Here is a 9938-nt window from a genome sequence, read left to right on the forward strand (position 1 = left end):
TTCCAGTTTAAATTGGAAAATGAGATTTAATTAAGGTGTAGAGAACCATTTTGTTAGCCAGTAGATTATCCTCCTTGTCTTTCAAGAGAGCAGCAATGAATGAAGGGCCTCCATGACTTATTAAGTCAAAAGTTTGAAAGTTTTCCAGCAAATTAATGTTTTAAGAAAAATTAGTCTCGAATACTTCTAGTGCTTTTCTATATGTGCTTCAGTTGTTGATAAACTCAAAAATGTCTTCAAAATGGACAAATGTCATCTGCAGGACACCAACGCCAAACTCGTCATGATGGTCAGCAGAGCTGTGTAATTTCCCATCTCTCCACGGGGTGGCACAGTATAGCTGGAAATGTATCAAGTGTTCAAATGGAACCTAGAAAACAAGCAAACAGGAGGTCAGAGCCAACTACTAGGGACTGTTGAATAATTCTATTTTTAAACATCAGACAATTGCAAATATCAGCAGATTCTCACATGAAAGCTTTGCCAAAGAGATCAGGCTTGAAGGAATAATGCTCTGTTGTATGAATTTTGTCCTGTACATGGGAAAAATAAACAGCTACACAATTTTGGGTGTAAAATAATTCACAATTAACCTTTAAATAGAAGAGAGTCATCAAAAGCAACAGAATACCAAAACATTCATCTTTCTCACGGTCTTTTCCCATTTTACTTATCAGGTAAATATTTTCTAGTAATCTAAAAAAAAAAAAAAAACAAAACCACAAAACCCCACCTAGATAAAAATTCTCCCTGCCCGCCTTTCAAGTGGTTCAAACAAGAGCTCAAAAATGCTGGAATTTTAAAACACAAATTTGAAAGTCTATCTCTGTAAGGTTGTATGTAGAGGCTGCATTTGAACAGAATCCCCCCTTGCCATTTTTGCCTATACAGAAAGTACAAATACTGGGTTTATCTTCCAACTTTATTTTGCCCTTTTTTGACGATAAGGGCTTTGGGCTGTAGTTTGCCTCTGCTTTTGTAGTCTGTGCACATAATTTGGCTCCTGTCTTAGACATCTGTGATACAAAATGATAAGAACAATGCATTAGAGAGTAGCTGCTTCCAGATACGTGGACAGGAGCTAGGTAGTGTATAATATTGTGCATCACTTCTGATACTCCTGCCGGGTACATCACTTCTTAAAAGCCATTCTGTTGTAATCAGTTGTCTCACTACTGTAGCAAGCTGAGTTTCATAGCTGCATCTCTTTGCATATCATGGGGTAAATTATTGATCATAAAGTGACCTTCACCACAATCCTGTGCATGTCCCTGTGTTCCTTCTTCCAAACCTCCCTGAGCTCCTTCAGGTACAACCCATGATGCTGTAGTGGACTAGTTCTTCTTAGGCAGACTTGCGCTTCACATCTCCTAGCACTCCTACCTGAAGTTTTGCCTTTTTCTGTCATACCTTGTTGCTGAAAAAAAGTCAAGGTCTAAGTGAATATCTTGTGTTTGGAATTCAGCTAGGGAAGTACAAAAGTAAAAAGAATGCACATCCTTCATGACAGTCAAACCAAACCCCAGACCTTCGGCGTTTCAATGACATGACTATTGCCTACATAAAAAAGATAATCTATCCATCCTCTATGTGCATGATTTTTAGTGGTTTTAATCTATTTTTGTTATTGGAGAGCATCACAGTTCGTTGGATACAAACAGCCATATTGGTTATGAGAGAAAGCAAGAGCCAGCTTGCTAGCTATGAGAATCTTCATGTCTGCATTGGGGGGATATAATGATTATCTTGTTTACAGAAATTCTATATGTTGTTCTTCAGTATTTAAATAAGATGTCTGTATCTGCAAGTTAAAGGTATTAAATACATTGGTATTAATACCGTATTTGTTAACTACTGTGCCCTCAAGAAAAGTAGATATTAATCGTAAATTTCACTTCAGTTGAAAACTGAGCGACCCCTTGACTGTGGGAATAATGCGGAAAAGTAGAAACACTAGGAGACCTCTTGCATCTGCCTTTTCCAGATAAATACCATGAGACAATTCCAGTGCACTGGCAGAATTGCAGACAAACATGTGGCTCTATACTGTTAACTCACATTTCTTAATATGTACTAGAAAGCCTGCCTATCTCAGAGAAAGGAGATAGGTACGTGTAGGTACAGATAACTGCTGTTTTCTGAGGTTATTTTCCACATAAGTATTTTTGGCATGGTAAACATCTTACTGTGCTTCATAAAAAATGTCTGATCTTTGCCATTTGCAGTATCAGCTTGATGTCTACCATAATGCTGCGTTAATAATATCATTTTTATCATATTGTGGTCCGAATCCAATATTGAGTGTGGATGAATCATACCAGGAAAATATTTCTGCATAATCAAAAACATCTGCAACTTCCTTCACAAGGAACTATTGAGTTCTCAGTTTGCCTTTCTGTGTGTTCTGGTGGTCAGGCTGTTATTCATACTCACATGCAGTGTACTTGGTTCAGCTCACTTCTTACAGTTTCTGAAAAAAACATGAAGTAGCCTGTTACATGGACATAAGATATCTTCGCTGGTTGAGCTTGAGGGGAAAACAGGGTACAATTATATATTCTTTTAATTATTCATGACTTGGGTCTGAAGTGAATGTGTATACGTTTTTCACTTATTCACTTTATAAAATTCAAAACTAAGCCCAGAAGCAGTTTTATTCTTGGCAGCATGACAAGTTTCCTTTCCTCAACGAACCAGTCAAAGGAATTGTTCCTCAGAGAGTCTGTCATCCTCACATATCCCAGAGAGTCGGGAGGGGAGCTGGCATCCATTATACCCCCATCACACGTACGCGTGTGCACTCCCTCCCTCTCGCTCTTTCTCCCTCTCTGTCTGTGACAACAAGCCCATCTCAGAGGACTGTGTTTATATCTAGCGTGTGGTTTCATTTGTGTAGCTGATTTGCAGTTCATTAATCTAGAAAGCATTGCCCAGTTCTAGTAAGGACAACATATCCATCCATATTCTGCATATTCCGCCTCGTATCCCCGATGCAACACGGAGTTTAGAGACAGGGAATTTTAGAGAGAGGGAATTTGTTCTGGTTTGTGGAACCACTAGAGCAAAAGCAGCTCAGGAGCCAAAGCTGATGTAAACACACATTAGGAAATTGTTTTGATCTCGCCTATCAGGCTGCTGGCAATGCACTGTGCTTCCTTGGGAGACATGCAAATTTATGGGACACAACTTGACATGATTAAGGCAATGCATACAGAAGAGGTGATTGCCCTTCGGCAAGAGAATGATGTCAAGAATCAATGATTCCTTACATTCTTGGCAGTGCAGGTGGGATCATGAAATAAGGGGCCTCTTGCAGATTCATTGTAATTTAGGTGTTGGGCTAGGTATTTTTTAAAATATGTTTTTCCAGCTTTTATGGTTGTGTTACTATTAGTTGTCTGTCTTGCAGGGGAACCTGAGGACAACAGTCAATTTGTAGTTCTCAAAACTTAAATCTGTATCTACTGATATTGTGGTAGCTTATTATAGCATGTTGAGTCTGGAGAAAACAAAATAAAACAAAACCAACCAAACAAACAAAACACCACCAAAGAAGGAGGAGTTAATGCCACAGGGAGCCATCAACTTTTGCTGTTCACTCACAGCTGTGGGGTTCTTCACTTTGAAATTCAGTTACCAGAGACACTGACATTCCTTGTTGACAGACATGTGCTCAAAACTCATCCACATGCCTGAGTAGAGTCAGATTCATTTCGTGCCAGGGTTAATAAGAAATTACTGATCACTACCTGGGAATTTGGGGGTAAGAATGGCTGAACTTAAGGTGAAAGAGTCCATATCCTATTACTACTCCCCTGAGTCAGCCTAGCAAATATCTGAAATATCTTAATTACCCATGTGTTAGAGTCAACCTTATTCTCCCTTGCAAGCTGTACACATCACTAATTACATTAGGTAAGCATACAGGAGCACAAGGGAAGCAGGCATTAGCACTGTGATGGGGCATTAGGGTTTCTCCTGTACTGTATAGCAAAGCAAGTCTGGTGGCACTGAGGTGACGTTGTTGAAATGGCACCCTTTAATTTAATGCACATATAAGGATAAGGGAAACTGTGTTCTTTGTACGCTGGAGGGCGTTACTCTTGCGACCTCCTGGACCAAATAAGCACAATAGACAAAGGAGCCCATCTTTGGATTCCTTTCCTCTGTTAAGTTTAGCAAAGGAAGAAGCTTGTAGGAAGAGCAGCCAGTGTGTAGCTCTGGAAGCTGTCATCTTCCACACGCCACTGTACAGAGAGCTCTGACACACGCGTTCTGCTGCTGCGAATGCTCATGAGCCCCAGTGTCAGCGCAACCACGCCATGCGGGGTGCATGGAAGAGGAACTGTGCTTGGAGTGTGTCATATTCTGGCTGTGCACAGCTGGCATACCATTCAGCAGGGACTTGTACCAGCTGGTACAGATGAGAGCCTGTCATGTTACATGCTGTCTTTATCAGAAATAGGGACTTGGAAGAACATCACAAAGCTTTGATTAGTTTGCTGGTGCAGATTTAACTTTTGAACTACAAACCTCACATGGAGAGGCTAACCACTTCCAAAAATCACATTGTCTAGTTCCTCCAATGCATAGCCGATAAATACTTGATTTTCTAGGTTCTGCTATTTGGATAAAACTTTTTAAAGTTTCTAATTTCTTGTGGGTTTTTTAAATCTAACAAAATATATTCCCAAGGTCCTTTTTAGAGCTAAAATGCTTCAGATTTGTTTAGTTCAATCCTCTCCATCAATACACAGGTTCTTTGACATTTCCTCCACTGGTGCCTGTTGTGTTCTTTACATTCGTTTTTTATTCTCTGCTGCTTTATGTATTAAATGCATTTTTGAGGTAATTCCCCTCTAAGCTTATTCTGTCAGTCCCTGGCCTTTCATCTCTAAGCTTTTATTGAGTTAGAATACTTAGATTTTATCCTAACCATTAATTTTAATTTTCAAATAGTATTTTTTGAAGACTAGCTAAATTAAATCATTTTTGCAATTAGTGTCAAATTAATCCATAATGGAATGTAGATAACAGCAGAGATGGAGTCTCTTAGATTTTGACAGATACCCTCATTGGGTTTAATGTTTTGTATAATAACTCCTTAAGTGAGCAAAGAGCTTGCCTTGATGACTTCCTTCCCTCACACCTAGGCTGCTGGCCACACAGAAATCATATCTTTGATTATGGGGAATATTGACTCTGCTTTTAGATTTCTGAATTCTGAGAGGGAGTGTTGTTAACCCTGATTATATTAAAAACCATTTTTTGCCATTTTCAGGACTTATCTCTGGCACTTGATAGCTGATGGGTTTTGAACCTTCATGCATTATAACGTACCAAGTTTAACCAGTGGAAATCAAGGAATAGTAATCTCCAGTAGGCAGACTAGTAGAAAGGAAGAGACTGGAAATGGTGTAAGACCAGTCATTTTCTAAAACTTTTTTTTTTTTTCTTCAAATAAGGACAGGCATGGGTGTAATGGTTCATTTATTCTGGCATCATATGGCATCACTTAAGTGATTGGTTTAAGCCAAAACTTGCTTTTGTGCCTGATCTGGCCTGCCTGACTTCAGTGAGAGTTCTGTTTAAAGTTGTGTGTTAAGAATTACTGTGATTCAGGAATAGATGAAGCACTTACAAAAATTATCCCTGAAGTCTGAGAAGACAAGTAAGCAGTTCTGCTGGTGTAAAATTCTTATTTTTATCCTGGTTTTAGATGAGCTTTCCTGTGTGCTCTATAAGTGTACTTTGGACTTAGTTATATGCTACTAGTCCAGCAACAGTCTCACAGAATATTGGTAGAGCTGGTGAACAAAAAACAAACAATAAACCCCAGCAAACCAAACACCCCCAAACCTCAAACATAAGCTACTGTCATCACAAGTAAACAGTAAAATTAAAGAACTTAAGTCCTTAAACTAGGGGTAGTGAGACCTTCAGTAAGCAAACAAGATTTTACCTTTCTTTACCAATTTATGCTGCATCTTGGCTGTTGCTACACTGGCTGTTGCAGTTACCAAGCCCAGCTGCAGAGGATGCTATGACACATGCTGCAGAACAAAAGAGTTGACTATTTCTTTTCTACTACAGTTTAAGCCTGTCTTACCAGCACAAGTTAAAAGCTATGGCAATTTAAACTAATTAGCACATTATTAGGGTAATGAGTAAAAGCTCTCTTTGCTGGCTCTACTATGGAAGCAGCAAGAGAACAAGTGGTCCTGACAACCGTTCCTGAATTGGAGATAATGAATCAAAACCTTTTTGGATGCCTTTGAAATTAAGACTGACATATAGAAAAATCTGTGTGTGATTTTCAGTCTTGGTCTTTTCGTGACCTTGGCCAAGGACGATCACAGTCTAAGGTGTGGTTCATATTACCCCAATTCATACACAAACTGTGTAGACTATAAACTCTTCTGAGCAAGGATGATGTTACACTTTTAGGTTTGCACATCGAGGCCTTGGCTTTCTCTGGAGCTGCTTAATGTTGCCGTAGCAGAAATCAACAATACTAAACTATTGATTTAGGAATCATTTAAATTAAGTGTTAATGATATTTATTCAGTTATAGTCCATGTATGAACCTTATGAATGAAGAATACTCCCAAGTCATTGAAACTCCTTCTGTGAATTATTTAAGCCTTTCAATTTACTCAATATTGAGCTGAATCTGTGAGCTCTGCAATGATTAATGAGATCTATGGCAATGGGGATGTCTCCCTCAAATACTGTTGCCTTATAAAGTTTGCACTTAAATGCTTCCAGGCACCTAGTTATAATTTGTGGGTATCAATCTGTTCTCTCACAGACACACTGTGGATCTCAAGTTCACTAGAAACAGGGGAAAGAAGGGATGGAGATTACAAGCACAGCATTTTGAAGCCAAGTGGTCACACATGAAATTAAATCAGTCCTATTTATTGGCTAAAGCATTGGGAAGGAAGTGATTTTTCCTTAAAACAGAACTGAAAATCCTTCACTTCACTGCTATTCCCTCAGGGTAACCAAAAATCGAAGATTTGGCTAGAGATGGATTTTGTTAGATTCATGGTCAAATAAAATGTGAAAAGCACTGTCACACTGCTATTCCCTCAGGGTAACCAAAAATCGAAGATTTGGCTAGAGATGGATTTTGTTAGATTCATGGTCAAATAAAATGTGAAAAGCACTGTCACACAGGACAACGTTGAGGCACTATAGGCACCATAAGAAAATAAAAAGGCAGTAAGAGATGTGTCTGTTGTGTCTCACAATCTTCAAGTTTAGTCCCCAAGCATGCAAAAGAATTGAACAAACCAGAAAGAGCCTTCTACAGTGGAGCAGTCTAGAATATTGCCCTCAACTTCCAGCACATTTACAAGCTGCTATTACTTAATATGACTCATCAAGCTTAAAAAAGAAAAATAATTTAGTCAGAACTGTTGTCAAGTCACTATTTAATGTTACTTTTTTATTTGCTGCGATAAGCACAAAAATTGGCACAGTCCTTGATAAATCATTGTTTAGCAATGTCTAGAGGGCCCAGTAAATGGTTTGAAATTGCCACAATAAATGGTTATTTGATAATGAATGAAATTGTTTGAAAATACTGTTAAAATGTCAAGTTTTAACATACAGAACATTAGTCAAAAGGAGTGCAAACACGGAAACCATAGTGACACTATAAATATACTGCAACAAATGCATTTATTTGTACAGGGCAAATGGTAGATGCTGTATACAAACCAGTATAAATTGATATATGAAGTTAATTTCAATCTGTAAAAGTAATTGCATTGGTTTAACTTATTTAACTCTCCTTACAATAATATTTATAGCAGAGCAAGAAAGTAAAGAAATAAATGATGATAAATAGATAAAATACATAGGAAATGGGAATTGTTTTCCAGTTTAATTATGCTGTCACATAAAATTATCACTGAAATACACTATGCCGACAAGAAGAATACATTAAAATCCTATTATGCTGTGCAGAGTTGGCTGGCTTCTCTTGCTGTTTATTCCTTAAACAGTTTTTCATCCTTTAAAGTATCATGAAACTTAAACTTTGTAAAACAATATAGTGGTGGTGCAAACAGGACACTACAGGTTGTGCCAGTTTATGGTTAGTAAAGAGCAGGACCAACAAGCAGGCAAAACATCATTATAATAAAAGGGCATTTGTTTTCTTCTTCCAAGCCACATATCTGTAATTTCAGGCTAAAGCTCATCTTACCACTTTTTTCATGAAGAACAGCATTAATATGTGTGGTATTTTTTACCCTTCTGTTTTCTATGTCTTGGGCTAAACACGAAGTGACGGCCTCACCAGAGGCAGAAAGATGAATGTACTTCTCTGAAGGGGACTTGATTTTTCTTCTTCTCTGTTTTTTCAGAACAGTTGAAGCTTGGTTTGCTTGTAAATAGCTGTCTGCTTAGAATATAGGTAAAGAACACTATAATGGTTTAGTTAGTGCTAATAAGATAGCTGCATTATTTTGATCTCTCAATTATATCATAAATCTTCCAGTGTTTTTAAATTTGCAACTTCCAAAGCTGTGTGATTAAGTAGGAGTTGGTGCCTTACTTAATTAAGAAACATTTAAATATTACTCTGTAGGGTTCTAGTAAAAACTTGGAAAATACGATTCTTCAGAGACTTCAAATTCAGAAGAAAATGTTCCATATAGACTTCATTAATTGTAAAAATCTTATTTTTAAAGATACTTCATAAATCTTTAGCATCTGATTGATGATATTTGATCAATATGGGTAAGCAATACTCTGAGTAGAAAGGAAATCTCTACAGTATGAAATACCTGTGAAGAGAATACTACATGCAGACGGAAATCCCAAAAGCAAAGGCAGCTTTCTGTGTAAAATGAGATTTAGGTCAAAGATATTCCGAGTAGTTGTCATATTTGTGTAAGTCAAACGAATGGACTTGGTCCAAAACTTTTTTCCAGCTCTTTAAAATCATGCGTATGCTGTAAGAATGATTTTTTAAAGCTGGCTATTGTAACAAAAGAACAGCTAGAACTAAAGTAAGCTATCACTAGACTTTGGAAGGAATCATTTATTATACTCCAGAGTGGCCTTTTATTTACAGTTCTTATTATAAAAATCGAATGTTGAATGCATTACAATTTCACCAAAGTTGTAATACTGTTAACTTGCCTTCTAACAGTAGCAAATGATACTTTGGCTCACAAGGGTGATTTACAGCCTTTGTCCTACCACATGAGCATTTCAAAAAACAAACATGGAAAAGATCATCTGAATGTTTATGCAAATCAGAGACAAGCACCTTAATTCTCTTCTTGTTATTTTCTGATCTTAACCCATAGTACCTTCAGTGACACATGTACAGCTACTTTATTTTTTTAAGGGGCTTCTGATTTTAGCGTTCCAAAAATTAGATAGTGCCTACATTTTAGATATATATATAGCATCTAAACTACACTGAAAGCAAGTGCCTGTCTTCAGTAGCCCCAGATAACCACCTCAAAGTATTTTTAGAACTGGAGACACAACAGCCATAGCTATCGTTAAAGATCTCGCCAATCAACTGCTATAATTGTTGGAGTTTAGACACTATCATTATGAAGACATATGAAGAGATATGTAAAATAAATATTCCTAATGACCATTTATTTTAGGTTTTGCCCTTCATAAATTGTGCCACTATAATTTTTACTTGGAGACCTGGGTTTAAACAAATTCAAAATGAAATTTTACCAGAATCAAATCTCATATTTTCAAGCAAGAACCATGAACTTGGCTTCGATAGCTTTAATTTGGAGGGTGTCTGTGAGATTTGCGTTGTTGTAGACATTTCATGCAACAGTGAAAGTAATATCCATTGGGGGGAGGCGGAAATGCTGAGTGATCTTGAGTTATGAAAGGACAGCCCAGAACTGAGTGATGTCATGAACTGACGGCTTCATCCTATTCAA

This window comes from Nesoenas mayeri (assembly GCF_963082525.1).
Source record: "Nesoenas mayeri genome assembly, chromosome: 11".
Lineage (NCBI taxonomy): Eukaryota > Metazoa > Chordata > Aves > Columbiformes > Columbidae > Nesoenas > Nesoenas mayeri.